At 37.2% G+C, this 15,626-nt stretch overlaps 1 long non-coding RNA gene across 3 annotated transcripts in view; it reads left to right on the forward strand.

Annotated features, from left to right (window-relative positions):
• LOC130250041 (uncharacterized) overlaps nt 1–15,626 on the forward strand; it is a 108,589-nt gene that overhangs the window by 14,865 nt on the left and 78,098 nt on the right. For all 3 annotated transcript variants that reach the window (XR_008839885.1, XR_008839884.1, XR_008839886.1), the window contains exon 2: nt 14,968–15,056. This is a non-coding gene — a long non-coding RNA (uncharacterized LOC130250041). The remainder of the gene's footprint in view (nt 1–14,967; nt 15,057–15,626) is intronic.

Consider the following 15,626-nt stretch of genomic DNA (forward strand, 5'->3'; position numbering starts at 1 on the left):
GCTGCTGTGCTAATTTTCCCAGGCTGAGCCCTCACCTCATTTTTCTTTCAGGTAGTAGATGTTATTCCTTTCAAACTTTTGCCAATCCATAGCACTTCATTACCAGACCTGGGCTTTGGTGATTAATTTGGTGCAGCAATGAGGTGCTGCCTGAAAAAGGACTTCTGAGGAGCAGAGCAGCCCCAGCAAGCAGCACTTGACTGTGGAAGCTTTCTTTAGTTGCTGTGGTGTTCTATCCATGTGGCTGGTCTGGCAGGAAAGTAAGAGAAATGCAGTGATAAACATGAAAGATAGAAAGACTAACAGTCTTGAAAATAAATAAGTGACTGTTCTTTATAGTGTCTTGAATTAGGAGCTATTTTTTTTCAGATATAAACAGATTCTTACGACTTGAAATTTTAGCTCATTGAGCTGGAGAGGTGATTGTCTTACACAGTGGTACTTTTAATGTCTCTTCAAAGAGCATTGCTTTATTTTGTCGTATTTTTTTTGTGATTCCTGCACACAAAATTATGTAAATTCTGAGGCAATAACATTTTGTAAGGCACTAAGATCAGTGAGATTCAGAAAACATACAATAGTTATAGCCCAGCAAGGTATAGAGGAAATGAAAAGTTGAGGTAGCTCCTGGACACTGGCTTGTGCAAATGGGTTGTGTTAAATTCCTTTGTTGAAGGAGGAAACAATATGGAACAATAAGAGTTTTACTACAAAAAAATTATTTCTGTACTTGCATAAGAATATAGCCTGTTTCTTTAGGACACAGAAAGTTTCAGGTGTTTCACAGTGTGTCTGAGGGCAGCAACAAAGAAAGGACCAATTTAATTAAGAGGGAATTTATGTTTTATTTCAGTAGAGCTGTAAAACAAATTTCACTGACCTTATACAAGAGCAGTCTTTTAAGGGCAAACTTTGTTCTCCTCCCTTCCTGTGCTAACCTCTTGAAGAAGTCATTAAATATTCATTCCAGCAGTTATTTTTTCTCCATTTTAGAGTTTTGCCATCTTGGAGGTGAGAATTCTAGTACCAAGAGTAAACTTTTTATTGTTTGTGTGTATGGCACTTCCACTGAATAGTAATGAATGGAGAGTACACTGAATGGCAAGCTAAAATTTATTCTGGATTAGATGTTCAATTATTCTTTACAAAAACCATGTCCTGAAGTTGTTTTTGTGCTATGGCTTCATCTGTGGGCCACGTGCCATCAAGGTGGCACAGAAGCTGTGACTCAAAAGACCCCTGTTCCTACCAAACAAAATTATAAGATGAGAATAAATAGAAAAGATGTGTTGCCTGATTTGAAATGTAGATTTTCATGTATGGCTTTGTGCCTTGGTTTCCCCTAAGCCTGGGAAATTACCAACCTGAAATAAGAAAAATCTGGTGTAATCTAAACCTCTTATAAGGTTTTTAGTCAACCTTTTAAACTTAAGTGCCAATATGTAAGTTAATACTTAAATGCTTTCATGGGCCAAATATTGTATATTTCTTAATTGACATTGATTGATCATATAGAGAATTGGACCAAAACTCTAGTCTGTACATAACCTGGCAGATTTACTGATTATGATCTTTTTCAGACAGTCAGCACAAATATTCTGCCTGTGATGATGAAAAACAAACTTTGGAAAGTATTCTTCATTATGAAAGAAAACCATTCTTTTTTTGTTATATCTCTTCTCAGGGAAAGAATACTGAGAAACAGAGGCTACTCTTCAGAAGGGAGGCTTTGTGTCCTTATTTTAGACTTATAGAGACAAAGATAGAAGGAAAAGAGTTGCATCACTGTATCAGTTCAAATTTTGTGTGATTAAAGCCAGCCCCTATCTCTAGTGATAGCTTGTGCAAGTACACAGCAAATCAGGCCAAGTGTGCTTCCTCTTCATGAGAGTCCTGCAGAAGGACCTGAACTGAGAGCAGTGGGGTGGTTCCATGTTTCTGAACAAAAGGAACCATAGTATCCTCTTGTGGACACTGGTGGGGGTCCAAGAAGGCTTGGGCTTCAGTGTTTTTAAATAAAAGGCAAAAGAAGAGGTGAGACTGTCTTTATGCTAACTTTTTTACCAAGGAGAGGTGATGGCAGAATGCTACAAATACTTTTGAGGAGCATCTCAAAATCATACTGAGAGTATGAACAACACAAACATGCCTTATAATAGAGCCTCTCCTGAGATTGAAAAGTGTTGGATGTGACCTAAGTCTTTCATAATGTGGGCTGCATCTCAATACAGATCATGCCCCCTCCCATCCATGGACACACAGCCTTCCTCCTTTCCTCCCAGAGATCAAATAGCAGATGTATGGCAAGCTCAGCAGTTCTTGGCATGGAAAAGCACTATGTGATAAATAAGTAATAAATTAATATATAATTAAAGCTTCTTTTAATGAAAGTTAGCACCTGAAAGGAGGTGGAGAGACAGATGTATGTGATCAGGAAGCTCTCTGTAGATCTGCAGTGACCACTTTGCAGAGGCTTATGCAAAAACCAGAAGCTGACATTATAAAAAAGACCTATTCTCTCTCTTAACAGATTTACATGGTCAATGCAGGACTAACGGTGCTTGGAATGTAATTATGTGGCCTGAAATCCTTGTGTGACAGTGCAGACTGCAGTCCTGTGGTCCACTGGCCAAAGGTGCAGCTCTGAAATGACTATTTGACTTCACTCTTTCTTAGAACTAGTGTGCAGTTTTTGTTACACAGAGGTCAAGAGATCATTTTATGAATGACTGCCTGTTGGGACTGTTCCTGCCTTTTCTTTAGGCAGATTTTTTTTGCTACAGTTGGTTTCTGTCTATTTGTGTTTCTGTAACATAAAGGCAGGTATGCTAAGGTAAGGGCAGCAGCAAGCTGCTTTTTTGACTGCTCTCTGGTTTCTGAAAAGTTACTGGAACAAAAATCAGTAAATGGTGTATGCTCCTTGCTTATTATTATTTATTTTTGCTCAGATATTCAGTGCATGGAAGAAGTATGTAGATTTTTGGTAGGAAATCTGAAGGTGTAAGCGATTAAATTAATTCACAATCTTCCTTTCTGCTAATTTGCCTATCTCTGTGCAGAGAGGGGGTTTAGTGCACTCATAATGTCTATTCGGTTAAATAGGTATATATCCAAGTTGACTGAAAGAAACTTCACCTTTACACATTCAACCTAGTTCAGCCCATGTATTAATATTCCTTGCATTTTCCTGTGCATCTCCTCAGAGAGCAGATTAAAATTAAAATTCTGCCAAGGTTAGGTAGCAGAAAGGATTAGTGAGCTAGGTCTTCACCTCTAGAGAGAAAGGTGACATGAAAATGATTGGACTGGACACATCCTTATTCTGGAAACTATTCGTATGGATAAAAATTCTCCATGCAACTGACAGCTTGTGCTGAAGAGATATCCAGGACCAAAACAGCAAAAAGGCTGAAGGTCAGCATTGAAGTGCAGCACATTGAGAGGGTTATGCAGACTTCATGTGTTTATCTCAAGCTATTAGCATTTCATTTTCAAGATCAACTCTTTACTGTAAAAACTTTAAAAACTATTGTGCCCAATCCTCCCACACAAATATATTTTCTAAAGCTCTGAAGTAGGAAAAAAACCATCAAACCCAACCCCAAAAAATTGGTCAATGAAATAAAAGCCTCCTTTTTCTCATATATCATACCTTCTTTGTAATTGAAAGGCTAAATATAATATCTCATTTTTGAGGAAGAACTTCAATGGGATTTTCTCTTGCAAGAGGAGAGAAATATCCAAGCAATAAAAAATGAACACTGAACAACTTAATTTCATGCCTGTGTCAATTTTAGGAATTGGACATTTGGCCTAAATTGTAAGGATGAAGATAACTATAGTACATACAGAAAAGGGACCAGTAAATGTAATTGAAGGAATGTCCTTTCCTGCATAACTCACCTTGCAAATCTTTCACAAAAAACAGCAGAAAGAAAGCTTTCAGAACTTGCCCTTGCTTTTTGCTGTCATATTGCTGTTGTATGGAAAAAACTGGGGCATTCACACACGTTATATACACAGTCCATTAAACTTATGTACATAAATATATAGAAATGATACAGAAACATAGCCCCAGATCATCACCACCCCTAAATAGAGTATCTCCACTGCTTGATTGCATTAGCAGGAAAACCCCACCAACAGTGCAGTAATCCACACTTCTGAAAAATGTAAATGTCAATTTTTGGTCTTTAAAAATTATTAAGCCTAGCAAAAGATAGCAATTTCCAGTGTTTGCTTGCTTGGTAAGATGCAGGAGAGTGAGCATTACTCCTGAGAGCTGCCATTGGTTAGCTGGAGGGAAAATGGATATCAATTATACATAATCTAAGAAGCCTCTGCATAATAATCAGGCCCAGTAGGGGCTTTGGGGCAGCTTCGTTATTCTCTTGTAAACACAAGAGCCCAGATAGACATGTCAGTCAGGAGTAGCGGCTGCAATTCTTCCTTTTTAACACCTTCACATTCTATTGCTTCAATATGCAAACAAGGCTGTTTAGCTGAGGGTTGAGGCTGTGCTAATGAGCTCCCTGCACTAACCCTGAAGTAAAAAGGTTCTGTTTCACAGCTGCTCAGAGACTAGCTCCTCTGGGCATGCTCAGGTATTGGAAAATAATTCCTTTTAAACAGAGAAACGCCAATCAGGATTTCTTGCATTCTCTTCTCTTTTCTCGGCGTGCTAATGCAATTACCTCCTAACTTGTGAACTTTTTATGGTGCTGAAAAAAATGTTTTGTCTTTGAATTATGTATTTTTGTCACCAAAAAGAAGAAAGGACTTGGAAAATTTAGCAGATGTAAAAATCATATCCTCCTTTGTTCCTGGAGGACCATAACTAAGGGTAATTTTCACATTTCCTTCTTAAAGGTGGACAGTCCTCTTATCCCCCTCACCTCCATGCATTTCTCATTTCCAGCATAATTTCCATTTCCTTTTAGCTGGTCCATGCAATAAGCAACAGAGGAGGCTCCTAGGGCAATGCTGCCAACTCCACTCCTGCTTGTCACTGGAAAGGCCAAGTCCTGTTGGTTTAGGACCTGGACTCTGTCCTAAAGCTACGTTTCAGGGCATTGCTGAACTTAACCAACTGCATAATTGCCTTGGTAAAGAGGCTCAGACCCCATGACAATCCTTTAGGGATGAGCCAACATTTACAACTCATGGCACAAAACATGATGACCTCTCGAATATCCAATTATTCTTATGAATAAAGTAGTTTTCTGCCTAGAACAGTCAGAAATCCCTGCTGGCTTAATTTAGTGTCTGATAGAAATCATTTGGGTTTTCTGTTTAAAACAGGGCAGTGAATGATTTCTGATACAGCTGTGTGAGATGGTCCCTGTCTTCCTTCCTTCATCCCCTCCCTGCTCCCCAGGACTGTGCCTTTAGGACATGACACCTGAGAGCAGAGCTACAGGCAGAGCCACAACACTCCTGCCAAGGGAAAGTTACAACTATCTCAAACTGACGTGTTCCTGTGAAGAGAGACAGCACATTTGTAATATTTAGCAGTCAAATATTGTGATCTACTTTTTTCACTTTGTTTCTGGTTGGATTCCTAATGGCTGTCTCCATGTGTGACAATCCACATTACTGAGTCACTGGGAAAGTCTTGGCTTTGTGATGTTTCAACACTTAAATTATTTATTGTGTTAGCTTTATGGCATATTAAAATCCTGGTTAGACAGGTAGAGCCAACTCCCTTCTGCCTTGCTGAGGCTCATTAAATGGCCATCATAACTGGACAGACTTAATTGTTCTATTCCCAAATAATTCTGTCATTTGGATTCAAATCCGAGACAAATGGCCTACCCAGAAATCTCACTTATTTGACTATGTCTGGCAAATGATTAAAGTATGCTGCAAGCAGTTTACTTATGGCATGTTGGTGAAAATTTACAAGTAAAATTAAGGAATTGAAATAGGATGAGACTTTGCCTGTTTCAGAGTGTTTTTAAATTATACCATACCATTCTAGTACTAGTATCAGCAGAAAATTCATGTATTCATCCTTTTTAAAGGCATTTAAGAAATAATAATTGCCAGTGGTTACATTCAACTGTAGTTTAGAATTCAAATTTTGCAGCTCAGAGAATAAGTGACTGAAAAAATATCTGCTTTCCATTCAGGTCACCTTTCCAAATGTCAGTTTACAACCCTTCAGTTCATTTTGCATGGTCTAAATGATGAGCTTTTAAACCCTGTTGTTATGTAATTATTCTATTGCCTTATAGCTCCTGCAAAGGAAGAAGGTTGAGTAATTAAACCACTTTTCTGGGACTCAGAGGATCCCCTCTTCTGAAAAGTGTCTGTGTCAATTTAGACAAGCCACTTGACACAAAGTTTTACAAAACACATTTAGGAATTTAGATACTTTTGCAAAAATTCACTTGGTCCCTCCTCTTTATGCAGACATAATCCCTCACAGCAGGGTTACAGGTGTCACAAGGATCTGTGAGTCAGAGGAGTGCCCAGCCCCAGCAAGTGTGGAAAGGTTGGACACTGAACACAGGATTTTTCTTTCCTTCATTTAATATTTTTCTCTGTCTAATTGTACTTCAAGGAATTAGTGCTAGAATGCCTTATGCTCTGATTATGTGGTAAAAAACTATCTGAGGAGTAAAAATAACATTCTGTCTACTGATTTTCTACCATTCATCTATCAGGTAAAGACATATAGACACAGTTGTTTGCTCTCCACAGAAATGAGATTAGTCTCATATATATTAAAAGAGCAATGAAATCCTTTCACTGCATTCACAAACAATTTATCATTGAGATGTTTGGTCCTACAAGAGAAAACAACAGGGTTATGGCACCAAAGTGAGTGAAACTCCCTTAAAATAGCAATTGAATGGAAGTTTTTGATTAGGGGAATTGTGCAATGGTTTTATATTTGGTAATGATAGCTAAAAGAAGAAAAGATTAAGTAATTCAAATGTTCACCTGTAATACCAACTTGTTCAATACAGAACCAATACTTATTATTTAATTCTATTAAAAAATACCTTGCATTGTGATTCAAGGAAATGATTTTAAAACAACAGATTTACAGTCCCAAAATCCAGACAGTTTATATCAGTTCACTGCATAATTTCCTAATTCACTAGGATTTTGCAGAAGATTTGAAAGCTGTCATCATCCCAACTGCTTGTTTGAAAGGTTAAACATAAAAAATAAAGGTCAATAGAGTACATTTAATCGCTCTTAGGATACTTCTCTTTTTAATCACATATAAAAACTTTTCTGTGTTTATTCATTTGACTTTATACATCATGTGTCACACATTGTAGGCAATAATGACTAGCTGGATACTGATTTTTGGTATTTAATTAATTCTTGTGCATATAAATATTTTTCTAAAAATTATGCAAAATTATTGCAGCAGAAAATGCTCTGCTTCCAATGCAACTGGGTTATTGGAGGCAAGGCATTTAAACTAGGTGGACTAGGAGCCTGCTGGAAAAGAGCAAAGAATGTTGTACAGTTCTGGGCAGGGGTACAGATATTTAACTTGATAATAACTTTGATTTAGAGGGCACAGATTATCACACATCAGAGTCACTAGCCATGGGCTGACTTGGGAGGTGGGTGTATAGATAAGAAAATTTTGTTCTTTTCTCTTGAATATACCAGAAATAATTCATTGTTTGGCCAAATAAAGGATTGTCCATCCTGGCTTTGGAAAAGGGATAGACCATGTTGTGTATTTGAAAACAAAATATTCTGCTAGTGGGATCATCCAATTTCCCTAGGAAAACTCCAATCAGTAAGACAGCAACAATGGAAGAAGAATAGTGAAATAGTTTGGGGCAAATCCTGTGGCTGCCTGCAGTTGAGGTGGGGATGGACACAGATTTGGCCTGATACATTCCAGTGTGAATCACCATTTCATTGGTGGGAAGCAGACACTGCCATGCTTTAGCCTTTGTCTGGGATCCTGGTGAGTCTGACTGTGTTATAATACATTAGGATTATTTATTTATTAGTATTGTTTTCCTTCTGTTGAAAAGAAAGCAATTTGGGCCTTAATTAGTTTCACTATATATTTTTAGTGTGTGAATATTTTCAAATTAAGCACAGTTAAGCACTGATTCCATAAAATCATTCCAGGTACTGTTTTTTTGCTGCAGGACATTAATTCTATTTTTAAAGTATTAATTCAGATAAAGGAACTTTGTTCTTTGTCTGTCTACCAAAGTGCCTGAAGTGAACTTCTTTCCCTCTACTCCTGCTAAATTACTAATTAGTTCAATGTACCTCAGAGATGACAGCCTTTGAGATTGGCAAAACTTGTGTTCTGAACAAAAGTTTTAAGATGGTTGTTGGTGCCCTTGATGACAGATTGGAGAAGAAAATAATATTCCTTCTATTTTTTTCCTTAAGCAATATTGGAATGAAGCAGTTGATTAAATCAGACACAGTGTAATCACAATTGTGCAATAGTTTAACTTTAATAGGAAAACATTTTTTATCTTCTAATGGTTATTGACATGTGCTGTTTTAACTCCTACTGGGAAGTCTTAGCTTCAGAATGGAGTTGTAGCTGTTGGTGCTAAAACCATGATGGGTGAAGAAATAAGAAAGAATGTGTAAGAAATGTAAACATCACCACTTTTCCCTACACAGACCTGAGAAACAGGAAAGCTGGGACTGAAGCTGTTGGACTGGACTATTAATGGTATTGGAGTGCTTGAGCTCAGCCTGTCTGTCCTGAGGAATTAAAGCCATGGACAGAACACATCTTAAAAGCAGAAGTGCTTATTCATGCATTTGAAAAGGTGGAAGGTGGGAATATTAGAAATAAACTTTCCCACCTCCTTTGTGTTCCCCTTCAAACATGTTGTGGAGACCAAGCTGGTATTTAGGGTATTTGAACGGGCAGATACAGACTGTGAGATCCAGTTGTAATAGAAGTTGCTCACTAGTGTGTGGTGATTAGAGTGTTTTTAGCCATGGAGAAGGTGGCATAGAGGCCATTAGGGATAACATAATACTTAAAAAAATTTAAGGTGCTGAATACTTTTTAGCATGATATAGTGACACCAAAGAACCTGTGAACTAAAAAGCCACACAAACTAATCAGTCTTATGAGTATTAATAATTATGAGTACACAGCATTTCTTTAAGCATGTGCTTTTATCTGGGCTGAAAACTTTATTGTGATATTTCATAACTTCACAATTGAATTGCAATTTGTACTTAGAACTGGGAATAGCAAATATAGGAACCCAGCAACAAAAGAGCAAGTTGTTGCCTTTTATTGAGACAAATGTCATATTTGCCTGCAAGATTTTTTTAATGAATTGTGTTTTCCTTCATGCATAGTAATTCCTGACAAAATCAAAGAAAAACCTTACATAAATTTAGAATGTAAACTATTTGGTACAGTGATGACTAAATATTTACAGATGTGGAAACACAGAACATCAGGAACACATAGAAACAGACAGTAATAGGTGTTGGTACTCTCCCCACGTCACATAGGAGATCTAACCAAGAAATTGAACAATTTGTTTAAGTTTATTTGATAAGTCACCATGTATATTGAAGAATATCTGAAAGTCAAGGCAGGAAATTCTGGCTGAATATGAGAGATCTGTCAGTGATTTCAGCCTGTAAAGATTATCCTGCAGTTGTATTTTTGGATGGTATGTTTTCTTCTGGCTGTCTTCCTTGTTTAGCTTGGTTTTTTTTCAATTATTTCCTTAGCAAGCCCAGGGAAGTGGGAAGGAAAGATAGGCACTAAGGAAACTGTTTACTCCATGAGCACAGGCTGTATTTCAGCTACTGAAATCTTCTCCTTGCATGCACTCACCATTGTTCTGAGCACTCTGAGGAAGGAAACAATAGCTATGATGGGGAGTGTTTGAAGCCCTCCATGAACCTGGATGTTCACACATAGAACAATAACATGTATTCCCCAATTTACGTATGCACTTTAGAAAAAGTGTTGTTTTTGGGCAATATAGGAGACATCCCTTTGGTATTGATGTGTTTTGTAATTCATTTATTTAAATAAGAAAACTGAAGGCCTTTACTTAGTGGTCCTCTCATACTAATGCTTTTAAAAATGGGACAGGCTGAGTTACAGAAGCTCTCTCAGCTTTTGTTGCTCTAAAATTTTTTTTTTGCTGATGTGCCTTCAGAACTGCTCCTAGCCACTAGTAGACCTTATGTTAACATCTTCCAGGGCCTCCAAGGGAGAGTCTTGAGAACTCTTTTAGTTTTTTGCAATTCTTACTCCATCTCTTTTCTTGCTTTGCCTGCATTCAAGCCAGTGACAGGTTGCATCATGAAGTCAGATTGTTCTGTACCTCTCCTGGGGGATTAATGATGGAAAAGAAAAGAAAATAAACAGAAGATGGCGTTTTTTCATATTATTTCACAATTCTGATCCACATTGGAATGATTTTCTGTTTTCTTTTCAGTGGTTTGACTGTATACAGACAGAAAATGATAGGGAAGCAATGATCAGTGGGAAAAGAGAAAGACCATGGCTGCAGCTTCCTGAGACCCTATAAACTGCAGGATCTCTGCCTAGGCACTTGTTCCTATTTCCCTGCTAAAATCCCAGTGTTTCTGTTCAGAGGCTTCCAATAGAAATCTCACTGCTTCTCTAAGATCCTCCCTGGCAGAACCCATTGAACTGACAGGGGGAAATTAAATTTGCCTGCAAGGCTGGATTACTATTACCTTAATCTAGGTTATAGTATCAGTTATCTCTAAAACCTTTGTCCCAGTCAGCAAACTTGTATGAGGTCCCAGAATGGTCCAAGACTAGTTCTGAAGATCCAAGATATGATCCAAGACAGCTATATCTTCAATATTCCTCTTGCTCTGAACTATTTAGGACTGACAATCCTGCAATTAACTTTGAAATTAAAAAGAAATTTGAGATTTTGTTTCTTGCAAATTTCTTCAAGTAGATTACTGGCATTAGATCATTCAAGTGAGATCATTTGAACTCTCTAATATTCATATTACCTTTCAAGTTTATACCCTATTGAGACCTAATTTTTCTACACACAGGTATTTGGATACAGTGCAAGAGGGGAAACATTCACCTTCATGTGTCAGAAACGAGGGTTTTGGAAAATTGATAGACTCTGGAATTGAATTAAGAGTCACATTTTCACTCTATATAGTGGGTGACTGCAGTGAGGGGGATGGAAGAGATAACCCTACAGATAGGGTTAACCTCAGATAACCTTACAGACAAGGGGAACCATGGCTCAGTGATAACAGCTTTTTATTTCCAATGTTCCCCAAAATTTGCCAGACTCACCCTGACAATACTTGCCACCTGCAGGGAGTCACCCTGTTTACTGAGACAGAATATTTCTGTTAAGGACAGCCTGTGTGTGGCTGGACCCTTTTGTTCCATCACTCTGTTTCCTATCCAAAGGTCAAGAGTGAAAAGCTTAGAAGGCTCAAAAGGCTTAGAAGAAGTTAAAAATGTGGTGACTGGGCTACTGAATCCAGATGGGAGATCTGAGTTAGGCAAAGAGTGTGTGTAAATGAAGTATTTTCCTCCAAACAGATGACATTCTTCTGTGGGGTAGAGCTCCTACAGTCCCTGAAAGAGAAGCTGCTAAAAAGTTTGTAGAATGCTTAAATGATCCCTGAAAAAGAATCAGGAGAGGAGTGACCCTCCAGTAACTCAGCACTTCAGAAACTCCAGCAGTGATGAGGGTGTTTACCTGGGTCTCCAGCTATTCTGAGAATTGTCCTGGAGTTGTCTCCAGCACTCTCGTGAGGGCATACTCTGCTCAGGGCTGTCAAAAAGTCTGATCTCAAATCCCAGAAGTGAAAGCAAGAGCTGTAGTTTGGAGATTATAGGATGTGCACCAGTTACTAAATTAGAGGATAAATCAGTGCATCTTATTTTGCATCACATTCATGAACATAATCCTTTATTTCCCTGGATTGTGCCTGACAAATACCTTTAGATGTTTCATGTTGTCTACAAGGGGACATCATGTACAAATGGAAAACAATGTGTATATTTTTTTGATTTTGGGATGTAAAACAATACAAAGTATTTTCAATTCTACATTTTTTCCCTATTCTATTGTTTCCATGTAGAATTGGGTGGGAAGGGGAAAGAATGGGTTCAGCAGTCAAATGTAGGATTTAACTGTGTACAGAGCCATGCTCTCAACTCACATAAGCCCTTTTGAAATACCCTGCTTTGTCCTCACTAAAAGGAAAAGCTGTTCCTTAATGTGTTAGTTAACAAAGGTTAAATAAAGCATATTACAATCTGAATTATATAGGGCTGTTGCAGCTTGCTTAAGTGTTAGCAGGTCAAAGAGAACACTGTGTCCTTGAAAATGGTTTAGTTTGACCTGCTAGCAAATGTTAATACATCTGTCTTGTTCAATGTGTTTTTGTGTGTGAATGTGCATGTATTTAAGGACTAGAAAAGAAATGTTATATGTCAAATGAAAGTCCCTCAGAATTCAGCAAGTGTCATTTAAATGGGAAGCAATCAATCACTGAATGCCAGAGTGTACTACACATTCCCATACATGACATAATGGTTTTCTGAAGGCTTTGTAGACAATACTTCTGCAAATATTTTTCATTTTTTTGAGCATTTCCATACATAAATCCATTAAAAACTAAACAACCCTATAAACTTGCTAGCTTTATAACAGTGTTGATAGAAAGAAGTAATTTTTGATTCAGGGCAAGTTGACATTCAAAAGCCCTATCAATTTTTAAATTGTTAGCAGCTATTCAAATGTAGTAATTGACAATTTCAAATTGTCTTAAAAACTTATCATTATTTTAATCAAAGAAAGTAGCAAAATGTATTACTTTTGATAGCTTCTTGTGAGCAAATATTTTTCTACAACAAATAGTGGATGTTTCTATTGCACCAGCAATGTTCACTGACCAAGCGGAGCTACATGGTCTGAAAAAACTCAGAAGGAAGAAAATCCTTCATTATACAGCTCACAACTGCTGGGTCCATTGCAACCAGGGGAAGCACAAAGAAAGTGCAAGACAATGCAGAGCTGCTTGCATGGCTGTGATCTCAGGCCACTGGCTGCCTAAACACTGCCAGGGGCTTGAAATATGAAAATGTGTGGGAAATTAAGGTGTGGGCAGCATTTTGCCAGTCCTTGTGAGCTAGCAGGAGTGGGCTGTTGAAGGAAAAGGTGAGGAGCTCATGGCTGATGAGATGAAAAGAGGGAGTGCTGGAGGTACACACAGAAAAGGAGCAAGGTATTACAAGCAAATAGTCCAGGAAATGGTTGCAAGGCTGGGTGCATGTGGAATATCTTAGGCAGTTATAATGAGATGACATTAATGAATGTTCTAGCAGTATCCTGATATTGCAACTTTGCTCTGTGATGTCTTTTCCGTATCAAATTCATCACCTCTCAATGCCCTTTTCTCCAGAGGGGTTTTTAAAATGCAGAGGAAAATAAAGGTCCTCTGGAGTGCAGAAATACATTGCTCTGGCCATTGCAGAAGTCAGTCACTGCATATGACCAGAACACACAGTGCTGGTGTAGGGGGGAAAGGGAAAATAAAAGGATTGCAGCTATAAACTGAACAACTCTTCTTGAGGCACCCTGCAGTTTTGATTTTGTTTTGTATATTTTTCTACTTTCCCCTCTTATTTTACAAATTAGGAAGCTTTTAATCTTTTCATTAGGAGGCAGAGTATCTCATGGTGTTGTCTGGAAATTCTTACTTGCATAGATTTGTAAGTAGAAAAAGTCTGTTTGTTAAAGCATGTGTTATTTACCACTAAAGATGTGAAAAATCACAACTGTGCTGTGATGTTTTATTTAAATATAAAAAATACTAAGCTATCAGCACAAACCAATTAAATAATACTTCTTGTCTCCAGATTAGCCTACACACAGCTTTATATTTACACTTTTATTTTGTAAAATGTCAGCCTCTACTCAACGTAATCAGACTCAATATTCCAGGAGGATTATCCCTCCACTGTTGCTGGAAGCACAACAACAAAAATTGCTAAAAAACCCAACAAATCAATAGTTCCACACATTAAACATTTTTGAAACCTGCAACACATCAGCACCAGATGTCTGTAGATTTTAACAGTTCACAAAACATCAAATACATGGGAGTGGCCACTTTTTGAGTCTGAAATGTGGGGCATGGTGGTGACCACTTCAGCAAACAGTCTTTTACTGATGCTGAGCCCATCATGCTCACAAGAATCCTTTTGAACAGCTGAAATGTCTAATAGGTCATCATTGTCTGGGGCCTGCATGATTTTCAAGAATTGTCTCTAGCTAAAAAGGAACAGCAAGCTGTTCAAATAGGACTGTTCTGTACAGTGGGCCCTAATTTCAGCAGGAATTAGACCAGATACCCCTTTAAGGTTATTTTTGAAATGGTTTGTTCTATAATTCAGTATTGCCACCCAATTTTTTTTTTTTTTTAAATGGCAACACCATCCTGCCATAGCACTCAAAATGAGCCACCATAATGTCATTGTAGGAAGACATTTAAATCTTTGGTGTATTTTTCTGAGTTTACCTTCATAGGCAGGAAAAAACATTGAAGGTATTCCAAGATAATAATTTAATCTTGCAGCAGGTTAAAAAACAGGCATAGCATGTCCTTAATATATTAACATATACATACATTCATATCATGGACTTATAACCATAACATGGCCAGGGACACTTTATATATTAATCCAATAGCCAGTTCACAATTGTAAAAACAGAAGACTGAGCTGTATAAAGGTCTGGCAAAGCTACACTCAGTGGTGCTCAAAATAACTTCCACTGGAAAAACTATTATCCCTCATTAAAACAAAAAGCAAATATTGCACTTGGGTGGGATTCTGAAAGAAAAACCAAGAATCAGAGAGCACAGAGTGGTAACAAGAAACTGATGGTTGATTTTCCAAAAAAAAAGGAGGTTTTTTCTGGTTTTAAGTTGTACTATATTTTTAATATACAGGTATTTGTGTTTCTTCGTATTGAACTGTGCCTACATGACATCATGGAAGGATAAATTCAGCATTTCCCACAACCCAGATCTAATAGAGAGTAAGTAATTTTCTCCTTTACTCAAAAACCTTCTCATCATATTTCTGATACAGTGAAGAAGGAGTTATAAAAATTGTATTGGTTTGTATTCCTGTAATTCACTCTTGGAGAATCATGTAATTTGAGAAACTCCCCTGACAATAAAGTCTGATTTTTTTTTTTTTGTTTGTTTGTTTGTTTGTTTGTTTGTTTGTTTGTTTTTTTAAAGGTTTTAATAGTATTAAAAAAAAAAAAAAAGGAAAAAAGGTCACAAAAGTGGATTATTATATTACCGGTTAGATTGAATTCAACATAGGTTTGCTTGTTGTTAAAATCATCTTTGAAGACAAAAATTTTGAGAAAATAAATAGAACACAGACTAGTTGAAAGCTTGCATCCTCTCATAGAATTATACTTACACAAATTAATAATATAGTATTATATTTATGTAGTACAGTAAAATGCATTATTTAGGTAGTTAGTCAACCTAAACCTTTAATGGTGAAATAACTTGAAACCAATTCCAACTAATCATGTTAAGAACTATGAATCTTAAGAAAAACCTTATGCTGCAGTACATTTATGTATATG

The sequence above is a fragment of the Oenanthe melanoleuca genome, chromosome 2, assembly GCF_029582105.1.
Source record: "Oenanthe melanoleuca isolate GR-GAL-2019-014 chromosome 2, OMel1.0, whole genome shotgun sequence".
Classification (NCBI taxonomy): Eukaryota; Metazoa; Chordata; class Aves; order Passeriformes; family Muscicapidae; genus Oenanthe; species Oenanthe melanoleuca.